This window comes from Coenobita brevimanus, chromosome 98, assembly GCF_032717465.1.
Source record: "Coenobita brevimanus isolate Jiangsu-jjx chromosome 98, ASM3271746v2, whole genome shotgun sequence".
Classification (NCBI taxonomy): domain Eukaryota; kingdom Metazoa; phylum Arthropoda; class Malacostraca; order Decapoda; family Coenobitidae; genus Coenobita; species Coenobita brevimanus.
This window is the reverse complement of record NC_137051.1, coordinates 38,163,456-38,191,315: the sequence shown is the minus strand read 5'-3', so window position 1 is coordinate 38,191,315 and position 27,860 is coordinate 38,163,456. Positions and strand designations below refer to the sequence as shown.

The 27,860-nt window shown below is 44.5% G+C and overlaps 1 pseudogene; it reads left to right on the top strand.

The window, feature by feature from the left end:
- Positions 1 to 27,860, top strand: part of LOC145414036 (G-protein coupled receptor GRL101-like) — a 160,270-nt pseudogene that overhangs the window by 64,955 nt on the left and 67,455 nt on the right.

The following is a 27,860-nucleotide window of genomic DNA, read 5'->3' as shown; positions in this document are numbered from 1 at the left end:
ATCTTGTTAATAGCTCAGCATTTTAGATTGGGCGGGGGTAAATTTAAGCAAAATGTAAATAGATAGATTCATAGATTGGTAAATAGTGCAGGATTAAAATATTCTCACAGTAGACTCTAAGCTGTTCCCTCCTGAGCCAGCGGAGATGTGGAAAGACGTGGATAACTTCATTTGTGGTGGCCTCACCTGGGAGCCACGCACCACTCAAAAACCTCATTCCATTCCAGGCTTATGCAAGTTACGTGGTGGTGGTTGTGATGGTGGTGGTGGTGGTTGTGGTGGTAGTGGTGGACGGGTTTTAGATTGAGTAAAGTATTTTTCTATGATGTTCGGGAGGTCGGTGCTGCATTGCTTACCTCGTACAACTCACAGCTGGAAGAATCTGTCCATAAAAATCAAAACCTATCACTCAGTCCATGCCCTTGTGTTTGCTCTCTCACGCATGCTCCCAAGTCCTGTTCTACCCCAGTTACCCTGTTCACTTTGCTACTCATTCCTGTACAATCACTCTCAGCCGAAACTACTGTAGCCTTTGTCTTGGAAGGCGGGTTTCATACACATTACCATTATTACATGCTCAGCCACTCATTCTCACTGATTCACTTATAGTATTCACCCAGTTCACTTACTTACCAACGCTCAGGCTCTCCCACTGGTGCTGCATCACTTATAAAACCGCTGGTGCTGAAATACAGAAATTGCTTACTGACTTATTCACTTACACTCATTCACTCGCTCTCTCTCTCACTCCACCAGATCACCGTCAGTGTTGGAAGGCGGAATTCGAGTGCCACAATGGTCAGTGCATCCGGCCGGGGCAGGTGTGTGACGGGGTATGGCACTGCCGCGACCACTCCGACGAGCTGCACTGCCGATCAGGTCAGTCACTAGGGCACTGTAGGGGTCACTGGCACTGTAAGGTCAGGACACAGTGGGGGCAGGCAGGTGGACTGTTCCGGAATAAGGTCATACGGAACCCAAGAGCTTTGCAGTTTATTGGGGTCTAGACTGAAAGCTGTATTATTAAAACTGTGTGTGGTAAGGCGTAGGCAAGCCCCTGATTTTGTACGATCATGTATTTAGCATCTGTTATAATAAAATGTAATCAGCTTCCATCCCACGTTACACAGCCAGCAACTATTGAAAATAAAAAGTCAGTCAGTCATTTTTGTAACTCACAAGTTTTAAAAGTTATCTTCACATACGGGGGCTTCTTCTCACCTTCTTCTCATCTTTAATAATACGGCTGTGAGAATTTAGCCTATATAGTTTTATTTTTGCTTTTCTTCAGTAAGGTTGTGATTGGCAGGAAGAGGAGAACTAGGGGTTGACTGTAAAATTTCCTTTGCCGTCTCACGCTTTGCCCACCTCTGATAAAGTGGTCTAGCTTCACTGACGAGTTCACGAAGGAGAATATGCAGTAAGGGTTGGGTTTTGGAAGTCGGCACCATTAGATGAGTGTTTGGAATATTGCGTACTGTATTATTTCTAGTCACTATCCCTTTCGGAAGAGGGGAGAGTTGAAAGCTTCCTGTTTCGTAAGTGCCCGTTCGCCCTGAAGAATACTAAAAAGAGGTACGTCTGTGTGATGGGATATTTGGATTTAAGAAGTGGTTAATATGCACAGCCGTACCGCAAATATCAGACCGCGATGGAAGGATGCCATGTTAATCACTAATGGTAAGAAGTTGTGTATATAAGTGAGGTGAAAGAGACGAGATGGAGATGGTGTGGACTTGTAATGAGGGGCCGGTGAGGGGAGAGGTGGAGAGAGTCAGCTGGATAGACTGTGTGACGAGGCGTGAGAAGAAGACAACGAAGAAGAGGAAGAAAATGCAGTCAAGTCCTGTCATACGAGGAAGGGAGACAAGTGAAGTGAAGATGAAGGAAAAAGAAGTTTATGAATATTTGGCGCCATTTTGAAGATACGAGGCTGCTATGGTACGATACAGAAGCTTTTGTGACTTCCAAGACAGGTTCCTTGCTTTGTCTGAAGATTAATACGATTTTTCTTCGATTCTCTCTCTCTCTCTCTCTCTCTCTCTCTCTCTCTCTCGTTAAACCTTACATGCCCAGCTTCTTGTTTTCTCTTAAGATTAACACGATTTTTCTGTTTCTCTCTCTCTCTCTCTCTCTCTCTCTCTCTCGATTGAGTCATAGGAGCCTGAGAGTGTTAATTCCTGTACAGCGGGTCTCTGTTGGTTCGGCTTTAGGAAAATACCCAATTCTATGACTACAAAGCAACAGAGTGAAGTATTTTAAATAACACAGAGCCTTCGTAACACCATCTTCGTTGCGATTCATTCTGCTTATCTCACCTTGACATTCTTTTTTGCCATTATATCGTATTAGGAGATATCGAATGGTAGTATGCAGAATAATTAATTCGCCGAGGACGAAACGCTACGAGAACTCCAAGGCAGCGATTAATACGGCCAAGAGAGTGAATATAGTAAACATGATCTCCAGTCTTTCAAACGCAAGTGTGTCCAGGCATCTCGAAATGAACGGATCTTGAATTTGGCTTTTTCTTGTATTTTGTTTTTCTTTTGGAGGGAACAGTTATTGCGGACACGTGGCCTTTGGTTCCTTCTTCGCATAAAAAACAAAACAAAACAGATGGATTGATTGTCTTATGTTTTTTCTAGCGCTTTTTCCATACCCGTCTATTTATATATCACGTTAATATTGATGTATATTGTTGATGTAAACCGTGTATATTTCTGAGGGGGATAAAGAGCGCACAGAAGAGCATTACGGTGCGATACACAACATAATTCGCTGAGGAAAAGGTGTCTGAGGCCTCCCTTGCCGACGAGTGACCCTTTGGCGCTTGGGCAAACTTAGCGATTTCTTGACTCAGGCAGGTGAGTAGACAGGTTATCCAATTAAAGACGAAGGCAGGTGAGGAGACAGGTAATCCATATAAAGACGACCTGAATATAAGGAATGAAATAATTACACATACCTAGCCAGCCATAATCACTCCATAATTGCCTTGTCCGAAACGAGGGGGGGATGGGGCGTGATTAGATTGCTTAACACAGACAGTGAAGCTTGACCAGTCGTTCTCCCCTGATTGGGTTTATATGAGCTGTTATATAGTTGATTTTTAATGCGGGGAACTGTCTTACGGGCTTCTGACCTTTGGTTCCTTCTTCCTTGCATAAAAAAAAAAAAAGCCCCAACCATCCCTCTGATTTAAACCCGGGTTACATAACTGGAGCGCCTTCACCCACTTGACCACCAGGCGTCCAGCTGTAGTGATAATTGGACACAGAAAAAAAAAAATGAAGGTAGACAGGAAATAAAACAGAAAATATGGAAAGAGAAAAACTAAAACAGGTGTACCAGACCCTCGAGCCGACACTGAAGAGAGGATGTGAGAAGGAACACCATGTAGCACGGAAGAACTGACGCGAGAGAGAGAGAGAGAGAGAGAGAGAGAGAGAGAGAGAGAGAGAGAGGGAGGGAGAGAGAGAGTCGTAGAAAAATCGTAGTTAAGCAACGTGAAGGAGTCTTCAGCCCAACCCTTCTCAGTCACATGCCTGTCTCGCCCTATTTTGAAAGTCTTTATCGATTTAACATCTACTATTTCGCTTGGTTACCTGGCAGGGGTGTGTCGTAGGGGGGAGGGGGTTCAGGGGCCCGGATCCCCCCTATAAATAATGGGTCTTAAATTTTACTAATAAAAGTTTGATAGAGAGAAGCAGAAGTCAGAAAATAGGTCAAAATAATAAGCTGCACACACACACACACACACACACACACACACACACACACACACACACACACACACACACACACACACACACACACACACACACACACACACACACACACACACGCACACACACACACACACATATACACACACACACACACACACATACACACAACCAATCTCACAGTGACTGAATTTGTGGGATGGGGTAAACAAGATTCCTCAATGGGAGTGGCCAGTCGAGTCTGTGTATGTATCTATTGCCCGACGCCGAATCCAGTAAGTGGTGGCCTTGACAGAACGGATATGTAAGCATTTCTGTCCCTATTCAGTAACGACCCCTCCCACGACACACCACCCTTCCTCCCTAGCTTACTCTGTCAATATTCCCACATTCATGATTATCTCTTTCCTATCTCTCCGCACTCGTAACTTCACCTACAGTCTGTCTCCTTCAACTTGGCTTAAAATTGCCATCTTTCCATTACTGAGCTGCATGAGATTGACACTAGAATATGGTGCTGTGGTGCTAGTCAAGAAGAAGTGCTATGGGAAGGCCGCACTGTACTCTGGAGCCCTCGTATTGCCTTGTTCCTCGTTAGGTCATCATCAACATCATTATTATTATTGCTGTTATTATTATTATTATTATTATTATTATTATTAAAACACCCTCACTGTGAAGGGCATAACGAAGACCATCTCATTATCGGAGCTTCTAACCTGAATAAAGAAATCCAAAACTTATTAAGAACGAAATAAAGAAAAAATAAAATAATAGGGTTGAAGTGCCATCTTTACTTCCAGTACAATTTTCTCCACAAAGTAAAGACAACCACACCAGCGGGATTTACTGCTTTATTGGGCGTTACCTCTTCACTCTGAGGACGTCTTTTTCGATAGGCAAGATAGATTTTTGTTTAAGAGGTGGGTTAGGTATTGAATTAAGTCCTTTGCTTCTCCATATCCTCCTCAAGATTAATATGTTTGTGTGTTGGTGACCTGGTTAAGGAGAAAATAAGTAGATGAGAAGATAGATAGATAGATTGATAGATAGATTTTTCACACGTCACCACACAAGCCGGAAGTCACAGGTGCAAAATTGATAAAGTTCCGCAAAGGTATATAAAAATCCGGATGGACTCGCTTCCGGGCACGAAACACACACACACACACACACACACACACACACACACACACACACACACACACACACACACACACACACACACACTCTCTCTCTCTCTCTCTCTCTCTCTCTCTCTCGGCCTTATCACTATAACCTGTCACTGCTTAACACTCTCAGCTCCTAGGACTGTCTCAGCTGAATAAAATCGTCTCTTTTGAGTTAGATTGAAATACTAGAGCTCTCCCGACCGTGAGAGGGTTAACTTCTCGAACAACGCATTTTATAGTGATTTGATGCTGTTTCTAGATGGTTTTATTAAGATTAGGAGAGACGGATTGAGCTGGAGAGGTGAAGTAGAGCCACCGTTGAACCCTTCACAAATAAAGCCATTCTCCTAAGTTCAGCGTAATCGTATAACGGGAGCAAGGAAGTGAAAAATACGTTCTCTGGCTTCAAGGGTTTACCACATCACAATAATGGCCAAGTTTGTTATTCGGTTATTCCTTCCATCAATCAATTTTCCCCAGCTGTGGAGAGGCTTCAAGAACCCGAGAGAGTTAGATACGCCTTCCATTTACCCCTTCACTGCTAGGGGTCTGTCCTACGTTGAAAAGGTGTCCTCTGAACGAAAGGGCGCTGAAGAAGGGGGAAAATGCATCGCTGGGCTGAAAGGATTATGTAATGCCTAAGTGACAGAGAGGCGGGATAGAGAAATTTGCAGGGAAAACGTGGCAAAGATTGGCTCAGTCAAGGAATTCGTGGAGAAGGTTGGGGGAGGCCTTTGTTCAGCAGTGGACTTGTAATGGCTGCTGCTGATGATGATGATAATGATGAAGTAACAGTGACACAGACGTTGTAGGTGCTGTTGCTGCTGGTGTGGGCCAAGGCTGCTCTGAACGTGGAAAGCAGACTCAGGTTGTCCTTCTGCACTCCACCATCATCCTTTCGGGGGATAGGAAGGGAATTGAGGGACACTTTTGAAGAGATAGCTCAGCCGATGAGTTATATCCATGGCATTGTGTAAAGGCCTCTCTCTGTAGTACCAGTTTTGTAGTTGTTAAATAGATTCGTGAGTTGGGTTAGCTTAGGGTAGGTTAGGATTGGTGAGATTATAATAGGTTAAGTTAGGTCAAGGTGGATTAAGTTAGGTTATATTAGGTTAGGTTGAGTCAGGTTAAGTTAGGTTAGAATGTCAGTGAATGTGTGTGTGTGTGTGTGTGTGTGTGTGTGTGTGTGTGTGTGTGTGTGTGTGTGTGTGGTGAGGGTAAATGCTACTGTTCTTATATTTGTGTTTTTCTACAGAGGACTTCGCTGTGTGTGTGTGTGTGTGTGTGTGTGTGTGTGTGTGTGTGTGTGTGTGTGTGTGTGTGTGTTTATATTTTCGTGTTTTTACAGAGGACTTTGCGGTGTGTGTGTGTGTGTGTGTGTGTGTGTAAACGCTACTGTTCTTATATTTTCTTGTGTTTATACAGAGAACTTTGCTGTGTGTGTGTGTGTGTGTGTGTGTGTGTGTGTGTGTGTTTATATTTTCGTGTTTTTACAGAGGACTTCGCGGTGTGTGTGTGTGTGTGTGTGTGTGTGTGTGTGTGTGTGTGTGTGTGTGTTTATATTTTCGTGTTTTTACAGAGGACTTCGCGGTGTGTGGTTCAGGGGGTCGGGTCCATCGGTTCTACTGGTGCGATGGCTGGCCACACTGCACAGACAACCACGCCGACGAACTGCACTGTTAGTATACCTTATTTTAGTGTACCCCCTCACCCCCCTTACCCCCTCCCTCTCTCACCCCTCACCCCCCCTTACCCCTCTCTCTCACCCCTCACCCCCCTTACCCCCTCCCTCTCTCACCCCTCACCCTCCCTTACCCCCTCCCTCTCTCACCCCTCACCCCCTTACCCCTCTCTCTCACCCCTCACCCCCCTTACCCCCTCCCTCTCTCACCCCTCACCCTCCCTTACCCCCTCCTTCTCTCACCCCTTACCCCCTCCCTCTCTCACCCCTCACCCCCTTACCCCCTCTCTCTCACCCCTCACCCCCCCTACCCCTCTCTCTCAACCCTCACCCACTTACCCCCTCTCTCTCACCCCTCACCCCCCTTACCCCTCTCTCTCAGCCCTCCCCCCCCTACCCCCTCTCTCTCACCCCTCACCCCCCTTACCCCCTCTCTCTCACCCCTCACCCCCTTACCCCTCTCTCTCACCCCTCACCCCCCTTACCCCCCTCTCTCACCCCTCACCCCTTTACCCCTCTCTCTCACCCCCCTTACCCCCCTCTCTCACCCCTCACCCCCTTACCCCTCTCTCTCACCCCTCACCCCCCTTACCCCCTCCCTCTCTCACCCCCCTTACCCCCCTCTCTCTCTCTCACCCCTCACCCCCTTCCCCCCTCTCTCACCCCTAACCACCTTACCACTATCTCTCACCCCTGACCACCCCTTACCCCCCTCCCTCTCTCACACCCCTTACCCCCCTCTCTCTCTCTCTCTCACCCCTCACCCCCTTACCCCTCTCTCTCACCCCCCATACCCCCCTCTCTCACCCCTCACCTCCTTACCTCACTCTCTTTCATCCCTCACCCCCGCTGTCTTTCCTTGGCAGTATATTCAGAGTCTTCACCACGCCGACGAACTCAGCTGTCTGTATAGCATATCCCCTTCTTTCACCCTGACACCCTCCCCTCCCTCACCCCTCACTCAATTCAGCCCCTCACCCCCCACAGTCAATCTCAGCCTCACCCTCACCCTTACTTTCATCCTCACCGTCATGCTTACTCTCACCCTCACACTTGCCAATATACTCTCATAAAGTTTTCAGTGGATGTTTCTCTCTCTCTCTCTCTCTCTCTCTCTCTCTCTCTCTCTCTCTCTCTCTCTCTCTCTCTCTCTCTCTCTCTCTCTCTCTCTCTCTCTCTCTCTCTCTCTCTCAGAGGATGGTGAGCTGCAGGAGAAGAGCGGTTCTAGCCTGCAGTCCACTGGGTTCACATTGAGATGAGCTTTGGGGACACAGGAGTAGCATTGTATATTGATAGATAATAAACAGATAGATAGATAGATAGATAGATAGGTAGATAGATAGGTAGATAGATAGACAGATAAATAGACTTCCAGATTAAGTTACTCATCTCAGGAAAGACCCATTTTAGTAAAGGAGTTAATGAAGACTATACTTTTATCAAACACCCCTACTTCAGAGCGTGTCTCATAAACTAAGCACACACACACACACACACACACACACACACACACACACACACACACACACACACACACACACACACACACACACACACCCCGGCCAAATACTTCCAAACAATTACAGGATTAACAAACACATCAGTACAAATTAATGATGATGTTTACAGCACTTGTAATCCTTTTGTCTGGGGATTATGCTAAGCAGTAATCCCTGTTAATGGACGAGCCTGCAATTAGAGACTTTATTTCTAACAAGGGGTTCTCCAGTGAAGGCGCACGCACACTCAGGCACGCACACATACACACCGCACAACCAGACACGCACACACACACACACACACACACACACACACACACACACACACACACACACACACACACACACACACACACACACACACACACACACACACACACACACACACACAGAGGGAGGGAGACTTAAATTTCTGCCATTTATCCACAACGTAAAAAGTAAATACGCGTCCTCGACATTCAGTAAGAGTGTACCAGTATATATCTAATTTAGCTCAGGTGGCGTATTCATTAACTGCCTTGAAATTGTGTTGTGTGGAAGACTGTTTACTTTTATCTTCACTCATCTGTCAAACACGTTATACCCAAAATAGAGTGAATATTTAAGAGGCACACTCGAGGAATATTGCTTTTGGTAGGAATTATCTGGTTAGGAGACTTGTTTATCTTTGAATTAATGTAGATCCTTTAACTGTTTTATTTCAGTAACCTCTGTTTAATTTGATTCTCGTTATATCCGGACCTTTTTTATTTTTTTTTCAGCTCATGAGACTCGAACTGGATGAATCAGATATAGCCTTCAGTAACTCCTTCATTGCTAGTGGGGTGTCCTAAGAATTGGTTAAGATCCTTTGTAAATACAGGCCCTGGTCTCCTACAGGTGGGGAGTGTGACACAGAGAGGCAGTACCGCTGTGCCAACTCCGTATCTCACTCATTCCTGGTTTTCTACAGGTGGGGAGTGTGACACAGAGAGGCAGTACCGCTGTGCCAACTCCATATCTCACTTATTCCTGGTTTTTTATAGGTGGGGAGTGTGACACAGAGAGGCAGTACCGCTGTGCCAACTCTGTATCTCACTCATTCCTGGTTTTCTACAGGTGGGGAGTGTGACACAGAGAGGCAGTACCGCTGTGCCAACTCCCGCTGTATCTCTGCCGGCAACGTGTGTGACGCCAAATGTGACTGTGTACCGGACTGCGCCGACGAGACCAACTGCACCACCTACGCTGTCATCGACGGTACGGCGGGGAGAAGGAGGAGGAGGGGTCATGAGGTCCTGGCAGGGTCTGGAGGGACCCTGGGGGGGAGGTTAGGTGGAGCGTACAGAAAGTAGGAGAATAAGAATTAGGGATGGATGAGTGCAATTAAGGGTCGCTGCCACAGTTAATTCATTTGCACGTCAGCATAAAGAATTAACAACTTATAAACTTCGATGGGGAGGTATGGAGCTCAGTAGGGATTCCAGGTGGACCGTTCTAATATTGCACATGTTGATAGTTTGTACGCTCGCCAGAACTACAGACATATGTGACTGTAGTGGCGGAAACAGAGGTGTGAAGGCTGCGTTGGATAGCCTCATAACAAAAAGCAGCGACTGTGAGAGAGGCCTTTGAGTGTATTTCATTGGGATTACACAGAACTATATAATATACGAATTGATTTTCTCGCCAGGTATTGCATGATTTATACTTTCTCGAGAGGTTTACACAAGGATTAGGCCTTTTCTCACTCTTCTTTCAGCGTGTTTTCTCTTTTATAACTTCTCTTAAAGTTTTTCATTGGGTGATGCATCGCGTGGTGTCAGAGGGTCCACACTTTCCTCACACCCCTCCCCCTACCCCATTCATCCCTCCCTTCATCCCACTACCCCCTCCCCTCACCCCACGCACCCTTTCCTTCATCCCACGCACCCCTCCCCTCACCCAACTCACTCCACCCCTCACCCCACTCACACCTTCCCTTTCTCTCAGATCTTCCCATCCCTCCCACACCTCCACCCCTTCTCTTCCCCACGGCCTGTAATCCTCGCCTGCTATCTCCCCTCACCTGGCACTCCCGTCACGCCTCTCTCACTGATCCTTCTTACTGCATTATCTTCACTCGCTGGTCCGTATTACCTACATGATCCTCGCTAAAAATACTCATCCTCTCTCGCTCGCTCAAAGCCTCCTCACACACTTTCACATTAAGTTTAAAGTGAGTACGCGAGTTGAAAGGTCGCCCCCAGTTCTGACATCATTTCTTAAGCACAGTATGGAAAATATAAGAATTCTAATCTGTCTGCCTCGTTGCTTCTTGGTAAATGTAAAGCGAAGTGACATCTGACCATTCCCATCTCGACAGGTGTGCTCAGACAGACGGTCGTAATTAAGGGGCTTGCCTACACCTTTCCACTCTCAGTTTGAATTATACGGTCGGAACTCTTTCACTCATTATCTCTAACTCACCCACGAACTCGTCCTCACTCACCATCTCATATTAACGAAGTAATCTCTCACACTCTAACCCCCTGTGGCTCCAGGATTAGCACTAATACACCCTTTAAATGCTACAGTTATATATTCACTGCGTCTCTACCCATTCATTGCCAGTACGTCAGTTTTTCGTCTCTTTTTAAACTTAACGATTAAATTCAGTATCAGAGAGACCTTCTATAGTATCATGTCAAGTCCTTCATATTTACTTACGTCAGAATTATTATTATTATTATTATTATTATTATTATTATTATTATTATTGTTTATCAGTGTCAAACCCCACCACCCGGTCACACTGCCAGAATGGAACGCTCGGGAAGGATACGGTGTCATAAAAAATGATCTATATAGCTATGGAAGTCCCAAGAATATGAATCTGTTATTATTTGAATGTGCATATGATAATGGTACTGATTAGGTAGGGTTAATAGCAGACTTTTATATGTATTTTGAAAAGGCCATCGTCTGTATTGTCACACTGTTTCGCGATGTTTGTGACGTAATTCTTTTTAAATCGTCGGAAGGTTGTTTAAGAAGCTACGAGGTGTGGCAGGGCTTGTGATGTGGGTAATGAGTTTGTAGTGTCTGATGTTATTGATTACCTGATATTAAAACTCAGCGTTATAAACGATATTCTGTCTCATAATCCATTACAGGTATCGTCGTTTCTTTAGCTGTGGAAGTATTAGCGTATTAATGACTGAAGATGTTACGTAAATAATTTCTGCACCGATTTTTTTTCATTGCAGGAGAGTGACACGTTAGCTTTAGAGTGAGTAGCCAACTATACTGGTTTTACTCTAACTTGGCATAATCTTGCCATCTCTCCGTCTTGAATTCTTAGTTGCAACAGTAGATTAACACTAGAAAATGATACTAATCACAAAGAAGTGCTGTGGAATGGATGCAGAGTCATAGCAGTGTCTTCTTGTATCGCTAGCTGTGTGAAATAAATTGCAAAAGAATGGAAATCTAGGCCAAGTTAGTGTAAAAGAACTATAGTGTTGTGCTTGGAAGGGCAAGGTGAGGTGAAGGCGTAGTGCTAAGACAGGTGTGATGTGAAGGTGTGGTACTAAGACGGGTGTGGTGTGCAGGTGTAATACTAAGACAGGTGTGGTGTGCAGGTGTAATACTAAGACAGGTGTGACGTGCAGGTGTAGTACTGAGACAGGTGTGGTGTGTAGGTGTAGTACTAAGACAGGTGTGGTGTGCAGGTGTAGTACTAAGACAGGTGTGACGTGCAGGTGTAGTACTGAGACAGGTGTGGTGTGTAGGTGTAGTGCTAAGACAGGTGTGGTGTGCAGGTGTAGTACTGAGACAGGTGTAGTACTGAGACAGGTGTGGTGTGCGGGTGTAGTGCTAAGACAGGTGTGGTGTGCAGGTGTAGTACTGAGACAGGTGTAGTACTAGTCAGGTGTGGTGTGCGGGTGTAGTACTGAGACAGGTGTGGTGTGCAGGTGTAGTACTGAGACAGGTGTGGTGTGCAGGTGTAGTACTAAGACAGGTGTGGTGTGTTCTGATGTTCTGTGCAGGTGTACCACTCATCCGGTGTACTGTGCTGATGTACCATTAACAGGGTCCAGTGTACAGGTGTAGCAGTAACAGTCTGTACTGTGCAGGTGTGTACCACTAACACGGTGTACTATACAGATGTAGCACGGTCAGGGTGTACTGTACAAGTGTAGCACTAACCTGATGTATGGTACTGTGCAGGTGTACAGGTGTGCCAGCCTGGGTCGGCTCTGTGGTGTACGGTGGCCAGTCGGGACAGGACTCAGGACCGCTGTGTTGCCCCGTCTCACATCTGCGACGCCTTCAACGACTGCCACAACGGAGGTTACCTGTCTGACGAGTACGGCTGTGGTGAGTAGTGTGGTGGTGCTGTGGTGATGCTTTGGTAGTGGTTTGGTGGTGACGTGGTAACCAGTTGTAAAGTACGGCTGTGGTGGTGCGATTGTAGTGATGTGGTGGTGTGTGATGAGTACGGTAGTAGTCTGGTGCTGTGGTGTTTGGTGGTGTGGTGCTGTGGTGTTGTGGTGCTGTTGTGTTGTCATGTTGTTGTGGTTTGGCGGTGGTGGTTTTGGTGGTGGTGTTTTGATGGTGTTGGTGTTGTGGTGGTGTTCATGTTGTGTTGTGGTGGTTGTATTGAGATGTTGTTGCGCGTTGGTGGTATTGTGGTGGTGGTATTTTGATGTTTTTATTTTTATTTTTTATTATTATTTTTTTTTTATGTATCCGACTCTGGGCATAGGCTTCACATCATGCTTTCAAGGCCCAATAGTCCTTCATACCATACACCTCTCTACATGTCACCACTTCGGCGCTAACACCCACCGTCCATACTGAATACATGCTAGGGCTATCTCATACAGAACTGGTGTATTGGTATTAGCGGGGATGTTTTTACGACATGTCGGCGGGTCTTCTGGTAGATCAGTAAAGTCTGATTTCATGAAATTCAAATCCTTAAACTGTTCCCTGCCCGAGCGGGGATTTGAACCTGGGTCCGGTAGGACTGCAGGCCACCCCTCTACCGATTGAGCCACCGGTGGTGGTCTGGTGTTGTTGTGGTGGTGGGTGGTGTTGAGGTGTGGTGCTGGCGCGGTGGTGGCATCGTGATTGTTGTGGTGAGGCTATAGTGGTGCTGTCGGAGTGCCGTGAAGAGTTCTGTGGTAAATTCTTGTTCTTGTGTGTTTCTGTTCGTGGTAATTACTGTGATGTTAATAATTGTGTGTTGGACTGCTGCTGTTAATATTTTTGTTTGTCACCGTGCCTATAATCCACGTAATCTTGCTGTGTTGCAGATGAGGAGCAGTGTTACGAAGGTGATGGTGACGGTGACGGCTGGGTGCTGTGTGGGGACGGCCGCTGTCTTCCTCCGCACCTGCGCTGTGACCACAAGCGAGACTGTCTGCACGGCGAGGACGAGGCCAACTGCTGTGAGTGGCAGGGGGGAAGCAGGGAGGGAGGACGAGGCCAACTTCTGTAAGTGGCAGGGGGAGGCAGGGATGTTTGACTACTAAACATGATTCTTTAAAAACAGTATTTGGAGTGTCCCGTGTCGCGCATGTGTATTTCGCTTTGATTCCGGTCACCAGCAGTAAATCAAACACTTTCAATTTACGATATTTTTGACAGGGCGGCTGTAGGTGACTATAAAGCATGTAATATCACACCAGTGCATTGTGTTCTTGTTCTTATACCATCGTTAGATATATTCCAGTTTATCTCTTCTAAAAATGCTCGAAATTTCCCTCCAACCAACATTCAAATATTCGATTAGAACTACCAACTACTGCTGCTTGTGTAATGTCGGTTTAAAAGTTGAGGTAACAGCGTCCTTGATATTGCTTCTCTGTTTGAAGCTTCTGTATTTTAGAAGAATGTGTTATTTCATATAGTGTTTATTAATGCTGAATTATTACCGTGATGGGAGCAGTTTTTTTTTTTTATTTTTTTCTCCAACGCACCGACAATGGGTCCTTCATTGGAAGCCCTGCACACTCTGCAAACTGATGCTGATATTGTTAGGATTAAGATTTTTTTTTTTTTTCACTAAAGTTATGATGCCTGTAAGATATGAATTTCTTTAGGAATTCAAGAGGAATATCGAGTCTGTTCAGTTCTAAGAAGTGGGAAAGGAACCGTCATTTTCCGAGAGGCGGGTGAAGATGTTGATGACGATGATGATGATGGCGAGGAGGAGGAGGAGGAGGAGGAAAAGGGGTAGGGGGAGGAGGAATGTATATGAGTAAGCACAACCAGGCAACGGGTAGCGCTACAGATATGGGTTTTGACTAAATATGGTAGTGTTGCGGAGGTCTTTTTTAGGGCTGCCTCTGGTATTATTTGCGTTTCTGTGAGCCTGTAGCTTTCATAGAGTGTCTTGCTGTGGACTGGGGCTGCCTAGTTTTTCCTTACTTACTTGATCTTAAACAAAAGTCACCATCTCCTCTCTCCCCTTCCAGTTGTCTATCTGCTTTCGAAGGAGGAGGTCGGGTCAGCTTGATGGTCACTGTTTTTCTTTTCTCTCTGTAGTGTTTTTATATCCTAAGGTTGCTCCAGTTATTTCCCTAGTGCCAACATTCCGTCGTGTGGCCATGTATTGAGTTGCTTTTAAAGTTTTGAGACAGTTACCTTCAGTCGTTCGTTTTGGCCATTGCGTGTTTCCATCTTCAAATTTGTATGATATTTAACACCTAATAAGACGTGTTCGTATTGCAGTGTCTGTTGCTGTAAGATTGATTTTTAAAGTATCGTTAATCGCAAATATTTCAGTAATTACTCATACAGGTGCAGTTGCGGCCAGGAATATCGATCCAGTATTTAGTCGAACAGTTATAAAAATCTTACATAATATTTTGGAATCTCGGGGGGTTTCTAAGATCACAAGACTGGGATTCGAAAGTCGTTGCTCACTGCCTCTCTGTTTATCGTCAGGTTGTGGATCTTTATTAGTGTCCACAGCAGAACCCTTGGACAAGCTAAGTCTAACGTGCAATGCTTATTTATTTATTTTGTATTTATTTATTTATTTTTTGTGGCCAGAGCTTAGGACGCAAGGCAGTACCCTAATGACCAAAACTCTTAGGCCTAGACTAATTCGAAATCCCATACTTAGCTTAGAGTATAATTTTTCAGAAACAGGGTACAACTGAGCTCTTTGCACACCTACTCTAAATAAATCTGTAGTCGATGCTAACCAGACACGTAAGTAGGTGATCCATTACAAGTGGAAATGTTGGGTGGGAAAGAGACACGGGTTAAAGCTTGAATTCTGTATATTCTCAAAATCTCAGGCTATACAGAACACAGACTCTCTCAGGATGGGCTCTGTGTAGCTCAGAATGTCAGAGAAAATACAGAATTCAAGCTACAACCTGTCTCTATCCCACCAGACAGACGTAAGATTAATTTTTCAAAACAGTGAAGGTCAACGCCATCACTTGCTTCCGCCCGCCAGTGTCGTATAGAATCTGGTGTGTCGAGGCTCCTACGACTGCAAGGGTCCTATCTCGTGTGCACAAGCCGATGATGATGTTGGCAGAGGAATCTCATATCTTCTTTCACTCACACCGCCTCATGCTGTTTCTCACTTCTCACGGACACATTCCCTCGCATCACGCCATTCTTACACGCTCTTCCTCGCGCCTTGCTTCCTTCATAGCCTCAAAATCTCTCATCCTCACTCAGCGTAAGGTGTTTCTGGCTTCCAGCACTGACTTATCACTCCTTTCCATTCTCCTTTCCTGTTCCTCTTCTCTCTCTGGTTCTTCTCAGTAGTTGTGTGTGTTTCCATCCTCATTCGCGTTGCTTAACATTCTCTTCCTGTCCATGAATTTGAGTATATCCTTTTTTTTTTTTTTTAGAATATACTTGGCTTTCTTTCTTTCCCATTCTTAACCACTTGTATCTGAGGAACTGTTATGTATTTTATTCTTATTTCTAGACATTTTTTTGTAGTTTCCCAGTGAGTATTAGAACTGGAGGGGTTAAGTAAAGTCATCATTAAACTTATTACTATCAGTGGACTCTTTTTCAGTTCAACAAAATCGTCTGGAATTAGAAAGAGTAAATAAACATGATACGTCATAATTCAGGGGGTTTAATTCCTGGTTCTCTCTCTCTCTCTCTCTCTCTCTCTCTCTCTCGCTTCGCCATTCTTTCTCTCCGTCCTCCCTGTCCTCTCACCCACTGTAACCCTTCGTGCCATCCTCCCTGCCACCCACTCTAACATCCTTATCCTCACCAACTCTCAGCCACTCACTTTTGTCATCCACGCCACTCCCTCTCACCACCACTCCCTCTCACCTTCCCTCCCACCACTCTGGTCCCACTCACTCTCACTTGCCCCTCTTCCCCCCATATGCCGCAGCGGTGTCAGAGTGCGGCGCTGGTGAGTGGCGGTGCGGCAGCGGTCATTGTGTACCGCAGGAGGCCCGCTGTGACCGCACCTTCGACTGCCACGACAAGACCGACGAACTTGGATGTGGTAAGGCCTTGTACCGCCTTACCTGTGTGTTGTTAATTACCTGTGTGCAGCTTACCTGTAAACACACACACACACACACACACACACACACACACACACACACACATATGCTTTTGCGTGTGTGGCTAAGTCTTTTTACTGGATATGCTACTGAACATCCGCCCATTTTTATGCTGTCTGCTTCTGCTTCTGAATCGTACTCATCATGTAGGTGAGAGAGGATTAGGACGATGATGATGATGATGATGATGATGATGATGATGATGATGGTACTTTCTGTAATGCCGCCCCTGTGTGTGGTTGCCATGCAGTTAGTAAGATCTATGGCAGTGATCAGTGTCTATCAGCTGGTATTTTCTCATCGCTACCTCTCTTTCTGTGACCTCCTGACCTCACATGTTAATCTATTCAAGTATGACCTTTTCTGTATGACCCCTGTGACCTCCTCTGCGGTCAGTGTGGCCTCAAATGACCCTGTAACCTTCCCTGTCATGATCGTGTGTGATATCCATGCAGGTGGCTCTGGTGTGGTGGAGTGCTGCGGTGGTGTGTGGTATGTGGTAATGGTCATTTTCTTGTTATTCTTTGACCTTTGTTCCCACCCCCCTGTGACCCCGTGACCTGCCCCTAAATCCCCTATGACCTCCCGTGACCCTGTGTGGCTTCCTTCCCTGCAGGTGGCGCTGGTGTGGTGGTGGAGGGCGTCGTTGTGGTGGTAGCCAGTGTTATCTTGTTACCTTTGACCTTGTTACATCCCCCTGTGACCTTCCATGACCCTGTGTGGCGTCCCCTCCCGCAGGTGGCGCTGGTGTGGTGGAGTGTGGTGGTGGTGGGCGTCGGTGTGGTGGTGGTCAGTGATTTCTTGTTACCTTTGACCTTCTTAGATCCCCATGTGACCTTCCATGACCCTGTGTGGCTTCCGCTTCCGCAGGTGGCGCTGGTGTGGTGGAGTGTGGTGGTGGTGAGCGTCGGTGTGGTGGTGGGCAGTGCATCCCCATCAGTCTCTGGTGTAACTGGATCACCGACTGTCCCGACGCATCAGACGAGAGACACTGCCGTAAGTACCTCTATCTATCTATCTACCTGTCTATCTGTCTATCTATCTATCTATCTCTATCTATCTATCTACCGCACTCACTATTGATTTATGCTCTGCTGTTTGTTGGAAGTAGTTTTCTCTCCAATGCAACTCTTGATGGTGAAACGACATAATTTATTGCTTTGGAGAGTTTGGGGAATAGTGTACAGATTTTGTTTATCGTAAACTCATAAAGGCAATATGATGTAATGAGTAGCTACCTGTGTTTATGTCTGACTACTTTTTATTTATGCTGTATGTTATTTTTCACTATTATTTTTTGTATACATACTCGCTGCTATCTGCTCCGGTCGAATGGTTCCCGAAAGCAGGACAAAGTTATCTCTCACTTTCAGTCTCTCAATTTTTTTTTGAGAGCCCGCAATAACTGTTCCTTCCAAGAGAAAAACAAAATACAAGAGAGAGCCAAATTCAAGATCCATTCATTTCGAGACGCCTGGACACACTGCGTTTGAAAGACTGGAGATCATAGGCAGCAGGAAATACAGACAAAGGGAGACAGTTCCAGAGTTGACCTGTTGCATAAATGAAGGACTGGGAGTAACGGTTAACTCTTGCATTAGAGAGTTGGACAGAAAAGGGATGAGAGTTTGCTGCTAGACGGGTGCTACGCGCCCGTCGTAGAGGTGGAGGGATGCAAACAGACAGTTCAGAGAAGCAGTGACCATTGAAGTAGCGATAGAAAAGAGATAAAGATGCAACACTGCGGCGAAGAGACAGAGGTTGGTGGGAGTCAGTAAGAGGAGGAGGGTTAATGAGATGAAAAGCCTTTGACTCTACCTATTGAGAAGAGCTATATATGGGGAGCCTCCCCACACATGAAAGTTGTACTCCACACAGGGGCGGATAAAACACCTGTATAGAGTCAACAATTGTGCAGGGGTAAAGAAGGAACGGAGTCGGCTTAGCACACCTAATCTCCTTTGAAGCAGATTTTACAAGAGATGTAATATGATCTTTCCAAGATAAGTCCCGAGTAAATGAATTCCCAAGCATGTTCAGTGATGATGCAGGATTAAGCTGAATATTATTAAATATTAGTGGGTACACCTGTGAAAGATTTTGTCTGGTTGATAGGTGTAAGAACTGAGTCTTTGATGCATTAAAAACAAGATTATTTTTACCCAAGTCAGAGATACGAGCCAAGTCTGACATTAGGTGTGCCATAGCCGCATCCCTTGTTAGTTGAAGTAACTGCCGAGATGGGCGTTGCGGGAACCGAATGGAAAGGTGAAGAGTGGAGTCATCAGTGTATGAGTGGATAGGGTTAGATGTGCAGCTTAGGTCATTGATGAATAAAAGGTAGGGAGTTGGTGATAGAACAGAGCCCTGAGGAACACCACAGTTAATAGATCTAGGAGAAGAACGATGGCCGTCTACAACAGCAGCTATTGAACGACAAGAAAGGAGGCTATAGATGAAGGCACAGATAGAAGGATAGAAACCGTAAGAGGGCAGTTTGGAAATTAAAGATTTATGCCAAACTCGATCGAAAGCCTTTGAGATGTCAAGTGCAATGGCAAAGCTTTCGCCAAAGTCCCGAAAGGAGGATGACCAGGAGTCTGAAAGGTAGGTGAGAAGATCGCCCGTGGAGGGTCCCTGACGGAACCCATACTAACAATCAGAAAGAAGGTTGTGATGGGAAAGATGCTTTAAAATTTTTCTATTAAGAATTGACTCGAAAACTATTGAGATACAGGATGTTAAAGCAATTGGACGATAGAGGGTTGGGAATGGTCACCCTTCTTTGGGACTGACTGAATGAGAGCATTCTTCCAGCAAGAAGGAAAGGTACAAGTTGACAGACAAAGACGAAAGAGTTTATCTAGGCAGGATGTAAGCACAGAAACACAGTTCTTGAGAACAACAGGAGGGACTCCATCAGGCCCATATGCCTTGTTAATATTGAGACCTGTGATGGCAGAAAATACATCAGCTGAAGAAATTTTAATGTCAGTCAGGAGGAAGTCAGAGGGGGGAAGTGATGGAGGAACAACACCGGAATCGTCTAAGGTGGAATTGGAGGAGAAAGTCTGAGCGAGGAGATCTGATTTATCAGTAGAAGAAATAGCTACAGAACCATCAGAGTGGAAAAGAGGATTGAAGGACGATGAGGTAAAGTTGTTAGAAAGGTTTCTGGCAAGGTGTCAGAAGGAGCGGGACGAATTCGAGTTGGAAAGTTGAGAGCATTTAGTATGGATGAAATCATTTTTAGCAGAGCGAAGAGCAGACTTGGCACTATTCCGGGCAGAAACATAAAAAAGATGTGTTTCTGGGGTGGGATGGCTCCATTACCTTTTATAGGTCCTCTCCTTGTTACGGACAGCATTAGAACAAGCGTGATTAAACCATGGCTTTCTTGCATTAGTCAAAGGATATGAGAAAGGAATGTATGCTTCCATGCCCGAGAGAATAACCTCCGTAATGCGCAGTGCCCACTCAGATGGCTCCTGGTCATGGAAGCAATAATCATTCCAGAGAAAATCAAAGAAGTACTGCCTGAGGGCCTCCCAATCCGCAGCTCCAAAGTGTCGTAAATATTCACTCCAAAGCCATCCAGGAATAACCACAACCGGATCCCACATTATATTCTCAGGTTTGCCCCTGTCGCTTCATTTCTTGCCTGTTTTTTATCAGTGGCCATGAGTCATTTCCATAGATTCTTCGTGTACTTCATTCCAGTTTATGTTTGTCTTCACACGCCCCTCACCTTCTTGGATGCTTAGAACTTTGTGATTCAGAGCTTTTTTCATACCATCCTTCCACCTCTGTCTTGATGAATGATAAGAATGTTGACCCTACATCTGCAGATTAATTTTTCTTACTCGAGTGTCGACAGCAACCAAGGAAGATTCATTAAACTGCAGCAAGTAGTGTGGGGATGACTAGGGTTGAGAGCCGCAGCTTTCATAGAATGCTGGAAACCACTGTGTCCACAACATCGCCATCTTGAACTGACTCTCATTTATGACACAAATACACCACATCTCCATCTAACTGACCCTTTAGTCATGACACAACTACAGTGCAACTTTGCATGAGGTTTCTGCTAATTGGAGTACCGCGCTGCTACAGTAAAGTCTCCATTTTATGGGTTATACATTTCCTCTGTTCCTCAAAGTTAATCTTGTTAAAATTTCAGGTATCTTTCTTTTTCTTGCTGTTTTTTTTTTAATTCTTATTTTCTATTATGATCTCTGTTTCTCATATTTTTTTTTTTAGAAGTTCCTTTGTACATTTACAAGGTATGCTGTTTGTATTTTGGTGTTTCCTACCTCCTACCTCTTTTCTCGTTTAATTTCGTGAAATGTTCGTATATTTTCATTTTCATTATCCAGTAGTGCTTCTTTTAACAGCAAGGGATGGCTATTTCCCTCAGATTAGACTCACCCTCTTGAGATATCTAGCGTTACCTGACCTCCTACTGTTTTGTGGTTAATTAATGCGTTTACACCTTTCATTGCCCTAACATTCTTTACTGTGTGTTGTATTGTTTTTTATTTAGTTGGTAAGTATATAATAAAAGACTTGACTTTAGTGAGAGAATATACAGTAAATAAGAATCTATACATTAAGTGACTTTCTCAAATTATATAGTTCTGTCAGTTTGGGGATCGTAATTCTTAGGTTGATTTCAGTCTATCTGTATGTCTATAGCCAGACGCCTTAATCCCGGGAGGGGTGACCACAGACATATCGCCTCCATATCGCCCTGTCCCCTGCCATTTCGCCACCCTTCCCCCAACTTTAAGTAATGGGTATATTTTTCAGTGCAGATGAGTTCCTTACGTGTTTACTGCTGTTTTGTTTAGGTAATTGACTTCTCCATGTGCTAATTGATTTTCATGCGTTTGTTAATGAGGTCTGGTGAGGGAGACAGTGTAATTGGCTTCGTTTACCTTTCATTATCATCGTCGAGTCGTCCTTGAACACTGCAGCTGGTGATTGATGAAGGTATTACTCATCAGCGCCTTGTAAATAACCCAGTAAAATGCCTTGTAAACCCCTGAACCATCAATCAAAGAAAGCAAACAACGCAATAAATAAATAAATAAATACATACATACATAAATAAAAAAATAAATACATAAATTAATAAATAACCCGTTCAACCCCATGACCCATTTTATATTTTATTCGTCTTTCCTCCAGACGATTCGACTCAGCTTAAGACCGAATTTTGGCCTGAATGAGTAATATTTACGCTACACGTAAACCATCACTACACAGAGGCATCTCCTAGACTCTAAAATCGGCCGGTAGTTACTTGATTGAATTGGAAAACACGACTTTGGAGTGAAAGGGTTTAGAAATGGTCCAGGGGTATTGTCTTGTTGTTGTTGGTCATCTCTGGTCTTGTCTGGGCGATTATGGACGTTGGGACAAGATTACATACACCATCAGGAAATTAGGTTATTTAAGAGCCCCTACAACGACTGGCTACTTCATTGGCAGAGAGTAGTCCTATAGTCTGGGTGTCTGATTGATCTCTGTCTCTCTTAATTTCGTTGGAAGAGAAGTAAGGGCGAATCTTCTTACCCACAGCCATCACGTTACGCTGAGTTAAGGAGTTCCTGAATTTGTACGCATCTGTCTTCTCAGCGTTCTCTTCCTTAGTCTGCATCAGTCTGTCTTTCATTCCTCACTCGCTACACGTGGCCAGATCGTCTCAAGGCACTTCTAACCCTCTCCGGTGCATCCACATCAACTCCGCAACGCATCCGAACTTTCTTAATTCTCTGTCTGTCTGTCTGTCTACGTAACTCCATGCCCTCCTCTCTGGTAACTCATTCACACTCTTCTCATTCTTGACTTGTGTCCTTGAAGCAGAGTCCAAGCTTCACTTCCGTACGTCAGAGTGGGGATGACAAAATTTGTGTAACAGCTTCTTTAATTCCATGCTCACCTCCCTATCCAGTCACCATTCACTCACTCGGTGTAGGGCTACCCATTGGTGACTACACTGAGTGACAAGTTCAACGCTTTCCTGTAAACTAGGAATCCACTTATTACACGGAGTGGTAACCGTATAACAGCTCCATGTGTTCCCTGCATGTAGTGGAAGCGGAAAAAGAAGAAAGAAAAAAAGAAAGTATTTGCGGAGGGTTAGTGACCGCCCCGACAATATTTAATTATAATAACAAAAAGCCTTGGTAAATTAATGCACTCCGAATAAACACGTGGGAATTAATGTCAGTAACATGCAAAATTATTTATACGTTTCTTTCTTAATGTAAAAAAAACATATAATCCACATAATACGCACGCATTTAAATTCTTTGTTTGTGTTTACTTGCTTTATACATTTTATTTTACATATGGTGCTGCACATACATCGCTGTACTGAAGTGTTCTGAGTTTGCCTGTACTTTGTAACTGGGAGTGTTCACCATCTTCCATCACTAGTAAAGTTTTGATGTCTAAATGATGAAAAATGAGAGTATTTCTTGTTTTATCGTATTAACGTATCAGAGTGACTTTAGTACCGCCATTCATTACGGGTAGCAGTACTTATATTCATCCTGTTTTCATCTGACATAATTGGGCCACTCGCGACGGAGTACTGAATCACTGCTGCATGAAATTTAAGCGTTAATTATAAGATGGAAATGATTCTCCTTGGTTACTAGTCAAATCAACCCTCCAGTCTAATTACACTTGGCTATTAACTGAGCTGAAAGGGGTAAGAGACAGAGTAAACAGGCTCTAGTCTGCCACCGCACGCCATTCAGGTAGTCAGAGCTCAGGTGATTATCCAGGTGTTGACGCCCCCACCTCCAGCCCGGTGTGTGTGGAAATGATTAGCTTCTTTGATGGGGAAACTTTGTTTTGTAGTTTGTGAACGAGTAAATAATTCATGTTCGTCCACACTATTATGTTGAGACTTAAATTTGTTATTGTATGCTGTTCTTACTTAAAATTGTTATTGTATGCTGTTCTTACTCTTACGTGGCCTAGATTTTCATTCTTTGGCAGCTTATATCACGTATCTCAATGACAGGGATGGGTGGGGAGGCAACACAACGGCTCTACATCCTTTCCATGGCACTTTTTCGTGACTAGCATCATACTGTTATATTAATTCATTGATAAAATTCACCATTCAAGGTGGAGACATGGCAATTTTAGACCAAGCTGAATGAAATGCGTATAGGTCGCCGAGGAAGACAAGAATATCATTAACTGGCTCTGTAGCAGGTACGATAGCTCTGTATAGTTGAAGATAATGTTTGCCTTCTATTCCTCCTCGTCTGTCTCACACTTAGGGTCTGTCTGTTACTTTCCTCCTTCGTACAGCATGTTAGAAAGAATCACCTATGGTCCCTACTCAGTTTTAGGTATTTTAACCATCAAGAGAGAATGAAAAACAGAAGAGGTGAAACAGTAAGTGAAATTTTGCCCGTGAGTGAATGTACAGTTGGCCACATATGAGCCTGGGACATCATCAGTGTGTGTGGATGAGGTCTGGCATTGCACACACTTAACGATCATCAGTGTGTGGATGAGGTCTGGCATTGCACACACTTAACCATCATCAGTGTGTGGATGAGGTCTGGCATTGCACACACTTAACAGTCTTTACGTATTCACTCCTTTGTTTGGTGGCAGTAACAGGAACGAAGAGGGATGTCAAATATTAAATGAAATGGGCCAGGGACTGAAGCGTGAATATCAGATAGTGTAGACTGGCCTTCGCTACACACACTGACACTCTCCCACGTCCATGTGTAGCCAGCTGTACCTGTGGATTTCACCTGTAATATGTCACTAGGTATCTGAAACGACCCCTTGTTTTTTTAATGGGCGGCCTGGTATCTAATGTCACCACTAAGGATCCCTGCTTTCCACTGTGCTTGGGATGATATGTTTTTGTCCGGATTTTTCTAAAGATAACACCCTGACTTCTCATCGGTTCAGCGCGCGCGCGCGCGCGCACGCACGCACGCACGCACACACACACACACACACACACACACACACACACACACACACACACACACACACACACACACACACACACACACACACACACACACACACACACACACACACACACAATGATGGAGTAAGCAAAGTGAAGGGCATTGTTAGTGTTAGGCGTTAGTTTTGGTTAGTGAGTTTGTGTTAAAATCATTTATTGGACCTCACTGTTGTTGTACATAGCCTCTTCACTTCGATGACCTGCTTTGTATTTCATTCTGTTATACCTGGACGACATTATTCAGATCAGTGTAGATTTTTCGATGTGTTGAGGTCATTGGTGGGATTCTCTGATATATTTATGATCGACGAGAGACTGACGAGGAGAGTCTGTGTGAGCGAGGTGGAGGAGGGGAGAGGGTGGGGGAGGCCAAGGATGAGATGGAGAGATGGCGTGGAGAGGTATATGAGAGAGGGGTGTGTGAGCTGGGAGCAGGGCAGTGAAATGGTGGGGGACAGGGCGACATGGAGGCTATTTGTTTGTGGCCACCCCTTACGGGATTAGGGCGTCTGCCGTTAGATAGATAGATAGATAGATTCCCTGTCGAATCTTAAATATGTCTTTACAGAAAAACTTAGACAAGGGAAGGTTTTTGCTGCTTTCCCTGATTGTCCTGCGAAAAAGATTTATTCATGAAGGTTCGACAGTCTCCTTCAAATCACAACCAGAGTTACGACAGGGAAGGGATCGTAAATATGAGAATCCGACCCCTGATGGCCTTCCGCTGCAGGGGATGGGTCACCTAATCAGACAGTATCGAGAATAAACCACACAGATATCATTGTACGGAACGGGTTAAGGAAGTTGTGTTCTGGGCCAGTGTTTTGTCAGTCAAGGAGGCGTATCATTTTCTCTTAATTACTAGTTTATTTCAGTCCATACCACGTTAATTTTCTTGTGTATGATATTATTACAATCACTCTCAATATTAAAGAGGTATAAAGGGCACAAAAATAAGTCGCAAAGGAAAAAGTGTTAGGAACCTTGCTAACCCCGAGAGAAAAAGGGCCCCGGTGTTTGTGGTTCGGGAGAGGGACGCCTTCACCTGGTGTTATCGATCTGCCCGGAAAGTGAAGCTGCCTGGTTATAGAAATATTTCTCAGTCTCCCTTCTGACCACTGTGAAGCTCCTTAACACCTTTTCCTTAGCGATTAATTTCTGGATACGACGGATAATATGAATTTGTATGTTATTTATGCTGAGTATGGTGGTATTGAACTGATTTAAAGACACATAAGAGGACAGTAAGAAGTAATAAGCAAAATAAATCGCTTAGGAAGAGGTGTTAGGGAGCTTCCTTAACCGACGAGAATACGAACTCAGTTACGGTGGGGATTCTAGGACATTCTTACGACCGATTCTTTGTCGTAACTAAGATATTTTTTTCCAGGTGGGACAGGTAAGGAAAGGTGAGTCTTACGAAGTTTAGTTACGGGAGGGAAATTTGCGTCCCTGGAGTTATGCCAAAAACTTTGAGAAATGACAGATGAGGGAAGTCTAAGCAAAAAATGTTATATGAACATGTGTCCAAATCTCAACCGTTACGGAGCTACAATTACTGATGACCTTGTGGGCGAAAATGGTCTCCTTCATAATTCACCCATAAGGTCATCAGTAACTGTAGCTCCGTAACGGTTGGGATTTGGACACGTTCATATAACATTTTTTCCTCAGAATTCCCTCCTCTATCATTTCCCAAAGTTTTTGACTTAACTCCCGGGACACCCTGTATATGTGCCTAAGATATGCAGTATGTGCCTAGGTTATACTCGTATATGTGCCTAGGTTATATATGTGCCTAGGTTATATATGTGCCTAGGTTATATATGTGCCTAGGTTATATATGTGCCTAGGTAATATATGTGCGTAGGCTATATGTGCGTAGGTTATGTATGTGCGTAGGTATATATATGTGCGTAGGCTATATATGTGCGTAAGTTATATATATGCGTAGGTTATATATATGCGTAGGTTATGTATGTGCGTAGATTATGTGTGTAGGTTATATATGTGCGTAGGTTATATATCTGTGTAGGTTATATATGTGCGTAGGTTATGTGTGAAGGTTAAGTATGTGTGTAGATTATATATGTGCGTAGGCTATATACGTGCGTAAGGTATATATGTGCGTAAGTTATATATGTGCGTAGGTTATATATGTGCGAAGGTTATATATGTGCATAGCTTGTATATGTGCGTAGATTATATATGTGCGTAAGTTATATGTTTTCTTCGTGTCTCTAACTCATCCTGCTGAAACAAATCTTAAGTTACGACAGGGAAATGATCGTAAGTGTGTTTGAGAATGCCCCCCATTTTTCTTTAATATCCCCTCTACTTATTCTACCTCTCTTCTACCCGTCTACCCTCTCATTCTACCCCCCCCCCCACGTCGCCCTCTTCCTTGTCCTAGTTCCTTGTTTTTCCTGTTCTGTGTTTCCTTTCATATCTTGCGTTTTCTTTTCCTCTCGCTCTCCTCTCCTTCATCAAATTATCCCTTCTTCCCAATTCCTTTCCCTCTTCCCCTTTTCCTCTTTGCTTTCCCTCCTTCCTCCCAGTTCTCTCTTCCATCCCACATCCCCTCCCCTCCCCCCAGTTCCGTTTTCCTCCTCCTCCTCCTCCCATCATCACAGCCTTACGCGCTTTGAAAAGCCTCGAAAAATGTGAGGATATTGGTACATGGCAGGTGTCAGGGGGAGGTGTGTGTGTGTGTGTGTGTTTTTTTTACCGAGGCTCAGTGTTCTCAGAGTCGAGGGAAGCAAAGCTGAAATGGCGTGTGGAGAAACTCAACATTTTGTCTTGATAAAACTACCGGTACAGCCCGCGAGTGTGATTCTGTAATATTCCCAGACAGTAATAATGATAAAAACTAGAACAAGAAATACTGACGCACAAATACAGTATCATGTTTGCGCTAATTTTACAAGGTCTTTCAAATCAGGGGAAGATAATTAGGCTCATAGCTGGAGTTTATTTCCCCTTTGGTTGACAGGATCTCTTAATGTCTTACCTGTTTCATTTCTGGTAATACCTGATTGATACTGATCGGTGGGCGGGACGCAGAAATACATGCACATATCTGACTCGGTTTACAGATTCACGTGTGTTTGACAGGCTAAAGTGTCCACGGTGCCACTTACTTTGGTCTCTTGTAAGTTTGACATTGTGTAATAATTTTGATGTAAGATTTATGTGTTGAGAGTCATGGATGATCTGCTGACACATTGAT